Source organism: Triturus cristatus, chromosome 3_1 (genome assembly GCF_964204655.1).
Source record: "Triturus cristatus chromosome 3_1, aTriCri1.1, whole genome shotgun sequence".
Taxonomy (NCBI): Eukaryota; Metazoa; Chordata; class Amphibia; order Caudata; family Salamandridae; genus Triturus; species Triturus cristatus.
Window position 1 is genome coordinate 842771872 of NC_140583.1, and position 16093 is coordinate 842787964.

Sequence of the window (16093 nt, forward strand, 5' to 3'; positions counted from 1 at the left end):
TTCTGTCAATGGTTGGAAGTGCATCAGGATTTGTTGAATTCGCTAGAACCAGTTGATGTTACTTCGTTGTGGACAGGTGTATCAGGACGAACTGTTATTTGGTGGCTGGACTGCATAGCCCATAACCGTTTCGGTCTCTTCCTTTTTACTGGACAAGACCAGGACAGTGTCCACTTCTGCTGCTTCTCTTTCTTCCTCTTCTTCCCTCTTTCTATTGCGCTCCTCCTCACTTATAGAAAACCGTGATTGTTCTTTCTTCACCTTTCCGTCATTCGTTTCTCTGTGAAATGGATCCAAAAAAGGAGAAACACGTTTGCTGCAAATGTCTTTGTCTGACATTTTTCTACACCAAAATGCAGCCTGCGGAGGAGAGAAAAAAGCTTTTAAGATGCGAGCAATAAATACATAGCTAAATAAAACAAGACAGAGTAGTCGCAAAGTGGCCAGTTTGGTTTTATTTACACCCAAACACATTAGCGCCACCTTTCAGAGTTTGCCAGTGAAGCACTACTTCTATTTTCATGTTGTTAGCTTTTCAAGCAAATAATGTTAATGTTAATGTTATAGGGTTCTTATATAGCGCCTATCACCACCGGTCTCTAAGCGCTAAACAGAAGACCACGAACATAATGACGCCTCAGAGCCATCTGCCTGCTCCAATTAGACTGAAGGTGTTACCTTTCCGAGCTGATGTGTCTTCAATTTTTTCCTGAAGGAGAGTAGGTGGGAATCTTCCTTCAGACTGGACGGAAGGTCATTCCAGAGTTGGGGAATGAGTACTGAGAAAGCATAGCCTCCTTTGGTTTTTAGATTAAATTTGGGTTGAGCCAGATTGGAGACGGACCCAGAGCGTAAGGGTCTACCGGGAACATACTTCCTCAGGCGCTGTTTGACATACTCTGGGGCATTGCCAAAGAGCGCCTTGTGGGCAATGCAGAGGCATTTAAATTGAACCCTAAGCTTCACAGGCAGCCAATGCAGTTTACGAAGAAGTATAGTTGCGTGCGAGCTTCTAGGGAGAGAGAAGATCAGTCTGGCTGCGTCATTCTGCACGACCTGCAGTTTCCTCATCAGCTTCTGTGATAAGCCCAGGTACAAAGCATTACCATAATCAAGCCTCGAGATAACAGTCGCTGAGACGATGGTTTGCAGCGTGGAGGCTGAAAGAATGGTGGTAAGCTTACGTAACTGCCGCATCACGGCCGTGCAAGAACCCACCACAGCCGACACTTGAGGGGCCATGGTAAGATCCGCAACGATCTTTAGGCCTAGACTCTTCACTACTGTGCCGGGGATGGGAGTTTTGCCGAGTTCTGGGGGCCAATACAAATCATCCCAAGGGTTGGCCTTGTTGGTAAGTACCAACACCTCCGTTTTCTCGGCATTTACTTTGAGGAAGTTGTTGGTCATCCAGTTAACCGTGAATCTAAGAAGATTCCCTAACTGATTCTTGGGCTTCTGGTGTTTCTCCCAGCCGCACCAGTAACTGAGTGTCATCCGCGTAGTTAAAGATCTCACAGTTCCTACGCGTGAGTTCTTCCATCAGGGGTTGCAGATAGATGTTAAACAATAAGGGAGAAAGTGTGGACCCTTGAGGCACCCCCCATGTCACATCCTTAATCCCGGATAACTGGTCCCCCATCTGAACCCTCTGAGTGCGGCCTGATAAGAAGGACTCTAACCACTTGAACGCCTGGCCAGCAATCCCCAGCTTCGCGATACGGTCCAGCAAGATGGTATGGCTGACCGTATCGAAGGCTGCCGACAGGTCGAGCAGAATCAGAGCGCATGGTTGTTTATTGTCTGCTCTGATTCTTAACTCATCGGTGACCGTGGCCATGACCAGTTCTGTACTGTGCTGTGGCCGGAAGCCTGCCTGCCTGGCATGCAATAGATGGTATTCTTCCAGATAGCTGGCTAAGGCGTTCAGGACATGTTTTTCCAAGATCTTACTAAGAAAAGGCAGTTGAGAAATAGGCCTGTAATTTTTCAATGCCTTAAGGTCAGTACCCACTTTCTTCAAGAGTGGGGAGACTCTGGCTTCCTTCAGAGATGCTGGGAGGTAACCCGCTTCCAGAGAGGCATTCAATAGATGCAGTAGCTGGGGTTGAATACCTGGCAGATTTTCGGAGGGCAGGGATCTATAGAGGATCCCGATTTGATGTGACTAACCAGTTCTGTCAGGTGCTTACCATCGATATCAGGGAAGCTATACAAAGCTCCAGCAGACTGCGAGTTGTCTAAACAAGATTGCGATGGCGAACTATCTGAAAGCGTGGTAATATCCCTCAGGATATCCTGTACCTTCTGGAGGAAGAATTCTTGAAAGGTGTCACAGTCAGGCTGACCCAGCCCGCAACTTTTATCATTCAACTGCGTGAGCTTCCTAAGAATGACAAAGTTTTCCCTTTGTTTATTCGCGGCCTCCCTGATCCGACACTCATAAAAGGCGGATTTCCTAGCCAAGATAGCCAGTTTATAGCTGGCTAAAAGAGATTTATACGTTAAGGACTCTGCAATCCCATAATCCACTCTCCACCTACGCTCCGCCTTCCGGAGAGCTTGCTTCTCTTTTCTGAGGGATGCACCTTTCCCTTTTTTCCGAGTGAGCTCTGATCGTTCTGGGACAAGCTTATCTAAAGCAGAGCGAATCCAGGTCATAATGGTCGTGGTATATACATCCAGATTCCCCTGCTTCATCTTAGGAGGGGGGGAGGAGAGTAGAGTTGAGACTAAGGAATCAGCCTCAATCTTCTTCCAAGGGCGGACCTTCCTCCTTGTTTGTGGAGGGGCCGCTAATAAGGGATCTCCCGGAGCCCAACACTTGATCAGATAATGATCTGACCAGATGCAAGGGCTAACTTCTAGGATTTTCATCAGCGGCAGGGAGGACCAAACAAGGTCAAGAGTGTGGCCCTTCTCATGGGTGGGGCCCTTTACCAGTTGGTTAAGATGGAGCGTGGCAAGGTTAGTTCCAAACTCGGACGCAATAGGCCCCCTAGGAGTCTTGTCCCAGTGATAGTTAAAATCCCCAACCACTACCAGGGACTTATATCTGGATGCCAGATCTGTCAGCAGTTCAAAAAAGGAATCATTAAATTCCGGTGAGCTCTGCGGTGGACGATATACTAACAGTAGCAGAATAGATGAGGATTTCAATGATATTTTTATCCCTAATACTTCTGCACCAGCACAGCTTTCCGCAATGATCTGTGTTACCTTAAGATTCTTCTTGAACATAATGGCTACCCCTCCCCCTCTGCTGTCCTTGGGGCGGTTATACCACAGAGCATCGAAGTTGGGAGGTAAAGCTGCTAAAATGTCCGGTGTAGATGAAGTCCCTAGCCAGGTTTCTGAGAGCGCAAGGATGTCTATCTCGCCCTCGCCCAGCAGTGTAAATACCTCTAGATGGTGTTTATGTAAGGATCGTGTATTGAGTGTGGCAATGATCAGACCTTGTGTCCTAGTGGAAGTAGGTCTATCCTCTACCTGCAACAGGTCTTCCGACCGAAGGCTGGCATATGTTGTCCCATCCAGCGTAGTTATCCCTTGTCGAAGAGATCTAAGGGTAGCAGGAGAGTAGACCCATGGCCGACCGGGGGTGTGGCCCTTTGGCCCGTCCTGGCCCGGACGGGCACAGATGGGCTTTCCTCTGGCGCTCCTCCGGCACGTACGCTGCGCGCGACCATAGTGGCCTCTAAATAGCATGTGGTAGGCGGTGCTCGCTCGAACTAGAGCGCAGCCCCGGAAAACGTCTTGGGGGCGTCTCAGCCCTACTCCCAAGATGGCGGTCGTAATGGGATGCAAACACCCAAATGGTGGATGGTGCTGTCACAAGTTTTAAGTGCAGGCAATGCGGCCAGTGGGGAACAGGCAGAAACAATTTAAGAACGCTCATTGATTCCTGAATAATGAGTGTAAAAGCATTATGGTGTATTCCCTGTGAGTGTTTGCTTTTTTCCAGTACACTGTTACTTTTTTTTCAGGCAGCGTATTAATCTAGTCTAGTGCATAATTTGAATTGAGTTGCTTCCAGGTGTTTATAGCAGGGCACAATTGGGTTGTAGCTGAAGGGAGTGTTTCTCTCAGCGGGGCAGTATGGTGTTAAGTGAGGGAGAGGATCTGGCACTCTGTGCCGATGACAGAAACTGCAAGGCTCTGACACAAATGGCTTGTGATAGCACTTTTAAGCGTATTTGGGACATTCGGCAAAAGGAATTTTTTCAGATGAATGTAATAACAACCAAGTGCATGTGTGCATTGTCAATTTAAATAAATGTGGAAAAATACTAGCAGCAGCGTCAACTTTTGCTTGTGGCAAAAATAAATGTGGATAAATACAGATAAAATGCCCAAAAAATAAATATGGATAAATACAGACAGAAATGGCAAAAAAATAAATACCATAAAACCGGAAGCCTAAATCATAAACCTTTGAAAGTCACTCCCAAAAGAGTGCTTTCACTTTTCTTGGTATGTCTCCCTCCATCCGGAGTGTTATTTCATATAACCTATGCGGAGAACTAACCCTGGTATATGCAGTCTCAATGTCCTCATTCAATTCCACTATCTCCACAGGGCTCGACAAATCTAAAAAAACTTACTTGACCTGCAGGTCGAGTGAGTAGACTTTTGTACTCGACCTAACATCAATACACTCGACCCACAAATTGATCGTATACGAGGTTCCTAGCGCAAGCGATATCTGAAATGTGTGGTTATAACTACACCTATTGTGATGCATGAGTAATATGTGACTGCGGATGTGGTGGAGCCTAGTCATGGCCTGTTCTCATCGGGTATGGCACAAAATATGGGGTAGTTATATACTTACTAATGCTCTTTAACCCGGTCAACATATGGATGATGGGGTAAAAGTCTGGCACGTGAAAATATGACAAATGAAGCTCATAGACGAAATTGTGCACCCAAGAAATGGTCAATCCTTAATTACTTATATTTACAAATTATTCATTGTTGCATTTCAATTTTTTTTCATAAAAGCAGCCAAGACAACTGCCAATGTGTTTTGTTCAAGAACATTGAACTTCCCCACAGCTGTAAATAATAGACCACACAGACCAGTGACCTTTCCGGGGTGGGGTGGGGTGGTGTGGTGTGCGTTTTCCAGCTCTCAGGAATGCATGCAATCCACAAACCTGTATGGGATGGTTCTTCCACCTCTATTTGCTCTTCCGAGGTGCTGGGTTTCCAACATAGAATCCACAAGCCTACATGTACTTTACCACTGCCAGGCACACATACATTACCTCAAACACTACACAGAGCTAAAAACAAACATGATGTAGGCCAAGGGTGAGTTAAGTACACAGCAGAGAACTCGCCATTACTGGGCCTGTAGGTCCTACCCCAGTGAGACACGCAAGATAACAAAACAGCTTTTGATACACAAAATTGAAAGAATCTACATATAGAGACAAAAGATATACGAAAAGGGAATGAGTTTTGAAGCTGGACTGCACTGCTGTATGCCAACTCCACATCAATTACGAGGACTGGGAGAGCAATCTCAGTACCATACACAGAGGAACGAGGCAAGGACAACCCTTCCACGCTCCTCTTCGGAACAGCAATGGATCCATTTGCAATCAGACTACAGGCAAAGTAAACCAGATTAGAAAATAAATTGTTTGTATAACATAGCTAACAGGAAAAAGCAGCCTTATTTTGTTCAAAGAACCTTTACCAACATATAGTAGTATACTAAATGCTTGATGTGGGTGAGGATTCTAAGCTCAAAATAAGGATACTCTTTTCACTTTACACAATTTCGTTTCTAACATGTTTCACCTGCTGTGGTGATTTTGCATGTAATTTTGGGAGCTGGTATGGGCGAACCCTTATCCCTCTCACTCCCCCTTCTTGTGGTTTGATGTAAACCCAACTAAACATGAAAGAACATTCAAAGGGATCAGGGTCGGTAACACAAGCCACCATATGTCTATCCGCAGATGACAGTGATAGTTCTAGAAGCCCTACATGTCAAAGAAGAGAAGGCAATCTAAGTATTAGAGAGATTCGGCACCATGTCTGGTCTTAAAGTAAACAGGAGTAAGTCCTGCATTTACTCAACACAAAACAACATGGATGCACAGTCCCTTCCTGAAATCGCAGCTATTGAAATGGAATATATTGTAATGAGAAAGCTGGTGGTACAAATAGGCTGAGCACAAAGTGATCTACTAAATGGCAATACAATGCCTGCACTGCAGTGAAAAGAAGTGGAAATAGCTTCCGGAATACGCTGCCACTCTCAACAAGAGGGAAACTATCCATTTCTAAAATGGAGGTGCTACGACACCTATTCTATTACTTTGCAACACTGTTGATATGCATTCCCAAATGAATGTTCAGGAAATTCGAAATAACTCTTACAATTAATATGCTGGGAAATGAGACAGAGTAGCACTAGCCAAATTGAAATTGTCAGCAAAGTTATATTATATATATTATATTACGCAGCTGGGCAAATGTGTTGGCAACTAGATCTATAATTATTTAAACCAAGATGAAGGTAGGACACAACTCAAGGCTATTAGAAACCCTCAACTACAGATGGAATCGTTGCAAAGGACAAAAACAAAACCCTCCTAAGCTTGTGCCATCCAACACAGGGATTGCAGTCACTCCAGCAGAGGAGACTAGAGCTGTGAGAAGAGAACAGGATCATTTAGATAGGTTGCTTTTATAAAGGAGGAATGCATAAAACTTTCAGCGCCCTAACATCACCATAATCATACATAATGGAAAAAACTGCGACTCACCTCTCCTAGACGGCAAGCCAAATCGCCCTGCACTCCCGACTCCACTGAAGAGAGCGCGTGGTGGCGTGCTGCGTCACTGCTGCACTTTAAGCAGCACAGCGCGGGGGCAGGCCAAAATGATGTCTTGGGCCGTCATTGGTAGCGCTTTTCGCGCGCTACACGATTGACGGCCCTGGGACCCACAAAACGGTGCGTGCATCCTGCTGCCGCCTAGAGCCTTCACCGCACACCGCACCACCACTTGATTGGCGTCGTACCCTGCTGCCCCCTAGAGCCTTCACCGCACACCGCACCACCACCACTATATGCTAGGTGGTGTGTGCTGCCACCTAGAGCCTTCCACCTGCTACTGCAGTAGCGGCAGATAGCACTCGCCAGGCCGGTCAAATAGGCCTGAAAACTGGCTTGCCCTTCACAAAAATCACTCGCATTTGCGAGCGGTCGAGTAAATTTTTCGAGCCCTGCTCCAGAAGCCCCTTCAGGTTCTGGTGAGCTACTGTAACTTCTGCTGCACTGTCCAACATTGTCTGAGCCCATTCTCCGTTCTTGAGTTGTGTTCTCAGAATCCTCTGCATGTCTGATCTTCAGACCTGCTAATTTCTTTTTGGAGAATTGAGGTTTCGGTTTGTTTTTCTGGACGTGTTAATCGTCTTTGGACTTTACTCGTTCTTCTTTGTTCTCTGACAGTCCTCTTCTTTCGGATGTCTGTGATGATTTCTAAAAGGTACGAGAGGAACGTGTATCAGTATCTTGATACCTGTCAGGTTTTCTCAAATTATCCCTATTCCTGAGGTTACAGCTCCTCTCAGAGGGCTTCTTTTGAGGAGACCTACCTCGGGATTGAGAATCTTTCTCTTTTGAATGTTGTTTGTCATTTTCCTACTTCTTTTTAGAAGCGGTAGGATTGTTTTTAGTAAAGGCCTTTTCAGGTCTTTCAGACAGTTGTGGTTTAACTGGCTTCCCTCCCAAACTGTCTCGGCCTAATTCTTCATAGGATTTTTCAAATATTTTGGCTAGTTCTTGTGGTTGTTCTGTTACATCAAATTCCCTTAATTTCTGGCGGATTTCCACTGATGCTGCTTCTCCTTTAATATTAGATAATATTATTGTTGAGACCTGGTCGAAATTTTTCAGTAACTTCATACCTAAATTCAGAGCAGGCTCTGCCCCGTATTCGTTTTGAATTTGTTTCAGGACATCAGGTATTACCGTCATAGATGGAACACCATGTGTTTTTGTGTAGATTGCAGCAAAGACTGTGCCCCAAGTGATGCAGTCTTCCAGATGTGGTGTGATCCCCCTTGGTAAACAGATTGTTAGAATTCTGTGTTTCTCATAAGGGCTAGTATTAGGAAAAACTGCTTTGATTTGAGTAAATTTTTGAGCTATCCAGAACGGAATTTGTTGACGTTTTGTGGGCATTTTACCCATGACTGCGTGTAAAGTCTGTGGAGTGATTTTTAGTGTATCCCCTGATGAGGGGCTGGATTTTGAATAGTTAATGGTGGTTGGACTGTGAAAGTCCGCATGAAGTATCGAACCAATTGTCTATATATTTTGATTAACTCCTTGAGTTGAGCAAGTAATTCTATGTCTGACATTTCTTCAATGTCAGGATGAGGTGTGTAGCCAGCTAAAATCGGCCATTTTGCTCCTGGTCTACCTAGTGGACCGAGCCTGGTAATGTGATTGTAAGGTTCTAGGGTGCCTTTAAACCAGAGATCATGCACCTGGTATGTGAGTGGAATTTCGATATCCTCGAAAGGAATATATTCCTCAGGTGGTTCATCTTCTTTGTAGAAGTGAAACGTTTTAATTACTGGATTTGATTCTGGGAATACTATCCATGAATAGAATACCTCTATCTGGTGAGATTCATGTGCCTCTATCAAAAAAACTGCTCTACCGCCTCTTGGTGTTAGGCCATGTTTTATAAGTTTTAGAGTGATGGCTCTCCTTAAATTTGGATGGATGTTTATAACACCCTCATCGGTTTCATTTAAACCTGTAGTATTAAAGCCTGCTATGACTTGGTCAGGCACAGCCTCTGTATCAGACATTTTGTTTAATGAAAAATGTAGAACAAGTTTCAAGGGAACAAATATAAGGTGCACAATATTTTGGAACACTGTATCCTTCAACGTTGAACAAACCAAACAGCTAATACATAGGATTTTTGTCCTACTCAGCTATGGCGGATATTATCCCTACCCACTCCGGACGTCTTATGGAGTATTATGAGTAGGGGTCTCTGAGAAAAGCACGACTGAGTTACTTCAGTATCTAGCGTTAATGTAGTGTCTTACCAAACCGTTGGGCGCCATGTAGTGTAGTTCCTATATCCCTGATAGGCTCTGCGCATTGGAATAATATACACTATAGTTTTGACATAGGACTAAGTCAGTATGTCTCTATCGAGTACATTAAACTTAATTACTTGTGTGTGCCAGCTAACTCAGAGGTCACTAGAAACGTCTCGAATATACAAGAAGGGATTAGTTTCTGACAACCGCATAAACATGACAACTTTGTTTCCCTTAGAGTCGGAACAATCTCAGAACCGTGGAAACAATAGATAAGTTTCACTCAGTCAATCGTGCATGCTTCGTTTCTACAGAGTTGCACAGAAATAGAGAGACGTGCGTTTCAATAAAAAGAGGTTTATTGAACAGTCTTATTTCTCATGCAAGAGATATGAACTGCTACAATCGTAAGACAGGATGCGAAGTACAATACGTACCGGGTTAGCAGTAAGATAAAATAATACTGCAATAGCATGGTTTGTAGCTATGACATATATTCATAAAATACATACATAAATAACACAGGCTAAAATGTGAATACTCATCTGATGCTTCTAACTAGTTCTACCCCAGTGTACCTAACCTAAGTGTAGTACGAGGTAAGAAGTAGGTGCTGTTTTCTAAAGTTTAGCTAGCTATAGTTTTAGTTTTGCCAAGAGTTGCCAAAAGTTTCTCTAAGTTCTAGTCTGCTCCATATCTTAGAATGTGTGAGGTTGGAATCTCTTTCCGGGACTCGATATGTAACACCCTGCAAGGGGAGTCAGAAACACTGGAGTTGGATTCTCTGCGAGGAGGATGACAGCGTCTGGTCAGTGCATCAGGCGGGAACTCGATCTCTTTCCGAACTTGTCGTGGCAAACCGCAAGTAGGCAGACGAACTGGACCGTACCGGAACCGTGGTTTGCCAGGGCAAGTGCAGGTATATTTATACCTTGAAGGTGTTTAGGAATGCCTGTATTGACGTAAATTTGGGCATCGGAACGTCATGAATAAACCCCTAAGGAATAGATGTTCATGCATAATAATTGAGTTTTTGGAGAAATCAATATCCAAGCAAGGGAAATTCCTAAAGGCTTAAGAGTCTGGTTTTCCAAGAACTCGTTGTGACGTGGATTGACGGATGTAGGAGACCATGCCTGTATTTGGTTAGCATGGACAATGCCTAAATAAGGGCTGGATTGTCTATGCCTAAATAAGGGCAATATGAATTGTACCTATATAAGGGCATAAATCGGGAAACCTATATACGGAATCTAAATTTACACACAACATAACATGGAGAACTTGTGTTGTGTAACTGACAATTACTCATGTATGCAAAATGTGTTTATTAATTATGATATTTCATAACATACGTAAAAGTATTAATATGAATTGCATTGATGTTTGTGTGAACTCTTAAAGTTACATGGTGAATTCTTATGTTAGCTCAAGTTGCAGACCTGAAATGCAAGTCCCTGAAAACTCTTGCTTTACAATTAAGAGTTGAATTTCATGTGTGCCATGGAATCTGTTATTTCTCATGTTTTGTGTTGCAGGTGAAGAAGTGTTCTTTTAGTTAGAATAATGTTTTGGTTCAGTAAGTTAGGCAAGGAGAGAAGAGGTTACAATTGTGTGGCTTGAGTTGATAAAGGAAGGTTGTTATGTTTTGCACAGGAGGATGCCTGGGAACCAAGGACAATTGTTGCAAGGAACGGTACACAGTGGACTGTGGAAAGATACATTCAGGACTGTACCCAGAGTGGATGACATGACTCGAAATGCATCTTGGGAGTGCTACCTTGTGGATAAATGGTGGTTGAAAGTAGGGATAGAGCCCACTTCTTTCTTGCCTTGGAGGAGAGAGCATATCAGAGCAGACTCTTTCTAATGATAGTGGCTTTATGCTACTTGACCCATTGGCGGTGGAGCAACTTCTTAGGAAGACTCCACACAGACACCTTTTTCCTCTTTCCATTTAAAATGTCTAAATAGGGATGTCACCTTGGAACTAGAGTAGGGATAGATTTAGTTCTTTTTACTCACCAACCCTCGATGCAGGGAAATTTGCACTAATGTTTCCTGATCTTCGGTATACTACTTCTTGAATTAATTGTTTTGCTTATGTTGACTTGTCTAAATTGGATGTGTTGTTTTTGCTTCATGCTAATCCCATTATATTTCTATACCCTTGTGTTGCGGTGTCTCTATGTTCAGTTATTTTTGGCTTTATAATGAATTAACTAAGCTTATGTAGCAGTTCGTGAGTTATTAGGTATCAAGAAGAATTGACTAATTGACAATTGTTCTAACAATTTTCTCCCCTTTAATCTCACATGATGCAAAAAAGAAACATTGGAGTGTGATTCTAGAACAGGTTTAGAACATATGGGCCAGGCCCTGTCAGCCATATACATATTTATGTCTCACAGTTATCTGTTGACTATTAGGTGTGTTACTCCCTCTGCTTAAAGTATGCCTCACATTGAAGTGCATCAGTGGTGAAGCCAAGTTCTGCAATTGAAGTGCATATTATTATCAGCCATTACGGTATTCAGGAGCATAATCTGGAGCAATGGTACTCCTGCACTAACACAAACTGAAATACTGTCAGGGACAAACCCGCAACTCTCTTGATAGCCACCACCACAGCTTTCATTCAGCCTCCCTCTGTCAACTAACCTCCTGCTTCAGCCATACTACACCAAAACAGTAGTTCCCATACTGATTCTTGCCAGAAAGAGGTGCAGTTACTCTCCTCATACTTCGCTACAGCCACTTACAACAGACCATAACACAAATCTCCTAACCACTCCCCAAAATGGACTGTTTGGCTTCAGATTGAAACTGGATTATATGCCTGAGCTGATCCACATTCTGGCCTCTCGTGCAAGGACACTCCTCCAAGGACCTGTTGTCCTATCCTTTCCTGCCTCAATAAACACACCTCCACCTGAACAGCTCAACACTCTTATCAACCCCAATGCTTTAGGGCAGTCCTCAATGCACATAACCACTAACGCATCCGACATACATCAATATCGGACCATAGAAACACCAGCCTGTACCTTTACCACAGTCTATAGAGCTATATATTCTAAACATAATCAAAGATTACTTTACACAAGGTGCCTTTCTGAACACTGGGTCTGTGACCTCTCCTGTAACTTCTATATCTGCACTCATTCAATACTGTGTATTTGCACTACTGCGCACATGGAACCCTGACCTCAATACCACTAACTTACTCCACGATACAACATCTTCCATCTCAATAGAGCAGTTCTAACTGGTACAGAGAATCTTTATCAGCCAGACGGCCTTTAAATGTGAACTGATTAGCTCATTAAGCTCATCCTTGATCCGCTCACTGTATAGGTTATAAAAAGAAAGCCTAAACCATGGAGGCTGAATACTGCCCACCAAGCAGTTAATAAAGTTGTGTTGATAGTTAACACCTCTGATCAACTCATCTCCTCTAGGGATTCGATTTTCATGGGACATTTCAACCTCCACTGGGGAAAAGACAGACACCACCACAAACCTCCTCAATTCCTTCTAACTGGACAACAATCCAGAGACCCCAAACATATTATCAAGCATTAGCAAAGCCAGGAGGTCTGGCTTTTTAAGGTGCTAACCCACGCAAACACAGGAATGCATACCTTTTCAGAGACTGTGTGCTATGTCTCTGTACAACCTACCTCTTTCTATGTCTCCTACGCCTGGCTAACACTTTTTTACTTCCCAAGCTTGCGGTGCTTATGTTTTTATGTGACTACGCTTGCATTGCTAGTCCCATGTAGGTTTAGGATTTTTCCTACGTAGGTTATTGTATAGAGCATGAAATTAGCGATGACACTGGCTAGCTCATCATTGCATCGCTAAAATCTCCTGGGGTGTCTCCACCTTCTGCAGCCTTGACCTCCAATCTCTCCATCCTCAATGAATTCCTTATCCTGGTTCATTTTCACCTGTTTGGGCACACACGGCCACTTGTATTCTGGTGTGACATAATCCAAGTTGGTGATTTTGGGAGTAACTGCAGAGACTGCCAAGTTTATGACTTCTGCTTCCTTGGTTCTAAGGTTTCGCCATGGATTTAGCACCATTATATTCTGTGTATGTCGCTGTTATGCAAACTGATCAGGGTTCAGTGTTTTTTTCAAGTGATTCCTTTGGCAGTGTGCTATTTATTATTGGCACTTGATATAATTGTGTATTTTATGGCTCACTCTTTGATTCATTATATGTATTTCAGTACTGGGTACTTTCCCCCTAAATTTATGCATTTATATTTCAGTACTGTAGCATATTACCATGTTTGTCCTTTTTTTTATTTTACAATTAGGCCGAAGTGTGTAGCTTCATAAGGTGGTATACAGCACCGCCACTCAAAATATATTCATGGTGTGCAGACATAGCTTAATGATGAAAAAAATCATAATATTGCTGTAACATGTTTAGGAATCATGTAGTAATACAACGAAATTGCGCTTTGAAGGCATCAAAGAGCACAAGGGAATGGTTCTGCTGCGCAGTTTAAAGGTTTTGATATGGAGCGTGATTTCCAAGGCAGCAGAGTGCTTTCCACTTGACCTAAATGTATACTGATCTTTTATTTATGATTTGAAAATATAGCAGATAAAAAGCATAAGTGTTCCTGATATTGTGTGTTGTCATATCTAGCCAGGAAGATTGAAATCCTGAGAAACAATTTTCTGTAGAAATGAAATAGTGTGCCCTCTTGAACCCGTGGGGAGAATAGCCTCTCCGTGAGCTCCGAATGTGAAACAGTGAAGCTGCGTAAGTAAAACAGACAGGCGTGCCAGGCATGTCACATTTCTATTTGTACAGGTTGGAATGATGTTTTAAAAATATTTTCTACTTATTTTTGTAGATAAATGGCACAAATAGCATCTGCAGGGCTACATTGCTGAAGGAAGATACTTGGAATCAGATTTGTCATTCAATGAAACTTGGAAAATTGCTTTCCACCAGTGAACTTTTTTTTCTCCTTTACTTTCAGGGGAGCATTTGGAATAAAAATACACTAGTGCGCCTTCCTCAAATGTATCTAGAAAAAAGTCAATTAATACCTAATTTTAAAGCGACATGATTTGGTGCATCACCATGGCTGCAATTAAACCTTACACTTAAAAATATCCAAATCCAAATGTATTATTGTGATTAGCCAGCGCATAGTTATGGTATTTTGCAAATAACTTTGACAGCACTTAACAAATCTGCATAAAATCTTCTACAAATTGGGTTCACTAGTGTCGGCTGGTATACCAAGATTCGTCTCAGATTAATGAGGGGGGAGAGGGGTGGAGGGGCTGGGATGACAAAAGCAATGTTTCATATGTTAGCTCTCTTAGGAATCTTTGCTGTCTCCACAGAAAAAAAAATTTGAAGGAAATACACCAAACATGGCATGCAACTAGACTTGACCATTACTCAGGGAAGTGCCTTTGCTTGGCTTGGTGCAAATCTGTTCACTAGTTCTAGAGAAATTATTGTTTCAAAAATGTCTTGGCTTCTAATTTTACAGCTATTTGGAACGTAAGCCTGTGGACAGTCTGTTACATTCTGATTTCATCAGTGTGCTGCATTCATATGTTCTACATGGAATGTATAGAGCGTGCCTGCTCTCTCTACTGTTCCATGTTCTATGTTCTGTTTGTGGCAGTTATCTTCTACCGGCTGAGATGTTCAGACGTACTGTGCTGCTACTAAATCAATTCCTTATAACCACTTACCTCCTCGTCCTTACAGTCCTCAAATACGGGTTGGCAGTTCATGGATGCATATTTCACCTTTTTCCTGCTGTCATTCATTTTGGATTCACTTTATAACAATTGGCTCTATGGTGCTGACTGTTTTTACATCCATCCTGAAATGAAGAGCGAACTTTCCTTAGAAAATGTGCATTTTTGGTTTAGTGTAAATCAGTTTTTTTACAGTATTTTTCGAGATATAACAATATAAATAGGTGCTATTTGGGCTTGAAATATATATCTGTGTATATTTTGAATATGTCCACTGATTCTCAAAATCATGATTTCTGCCAATCACATTGTAATGCTTTGGCTATTCTGATTGGCTGATGAAAGGCATTTTTTCTGCCACATTGAAAATTGTGATTCTCTTAAAAAAATGTAAACTTTTTTTTTGCTCTGCGGAAAAACATCGGAGCAATATGAGTGCACTGTGAGGGGAACATGGTGGCCAGCTGACACGCAGGCTGCGAGCTCTGCTGTTCTCCGGTGCTAAGGGTGAAATAAAACAGTGCAACAGCTTATCAGTAGTACCTCAGGGGGTCCTAGAAGGTTCACAAATTGTCTGTAGGGAAATTGCTGCAGTACCTCAGTGTGCAGGCGGTGTGTTGCCGCATACATTTTCACTGGGGGGTCACATCAGGGCAGCAGGCAGCAGCCGGGGCAGCGGGCGGCCCAGGGGCTCTATCAGGGTCATTGTGCTGCAGCATTGATTGGCTTCCAGGGTTTTTCTGACAGTTCCAATACCTGCTGGAAGCTCCAGCATGTTCAGCCAATGGAAAGCTAACTAACTTCATTGAGAATGAGTGCAGATCTATGCGATCCACTCGGAGGACATCACCTGGTCCCAGAACAAAGTCCCTGGAGGCGCATTATCAGCCGGGGTCAGTGAAGAGTGCCCCCAGCAGGAAACCAGCTCACCATGGGGTATTGGATTTAATGGGGAAAGACGTGGACCCAAGAAGCTGCCAAGGTAAAAAAAAAAAGTAGATATTCACTAAGAAATAAAATAAATATGTTTAGAACTGCCTCTAACCAAGGAGAAAGAAAGCACACATTTCCAGCAGAGTAGCTTAAAAGGCTTGACCCTCACCGACGTTATCATCCACCATCTTGGGGGGGAAGTCAGGTTCAGCAAGTACACAGAGTTAGAGGGACCCAGTGAAACTAAGGGGAAAAGTTAAAATTACACCCTCATTGAGATACTTTTTCAAAGTACAGGCAAAAGGAGATAGACGTAAAGGGG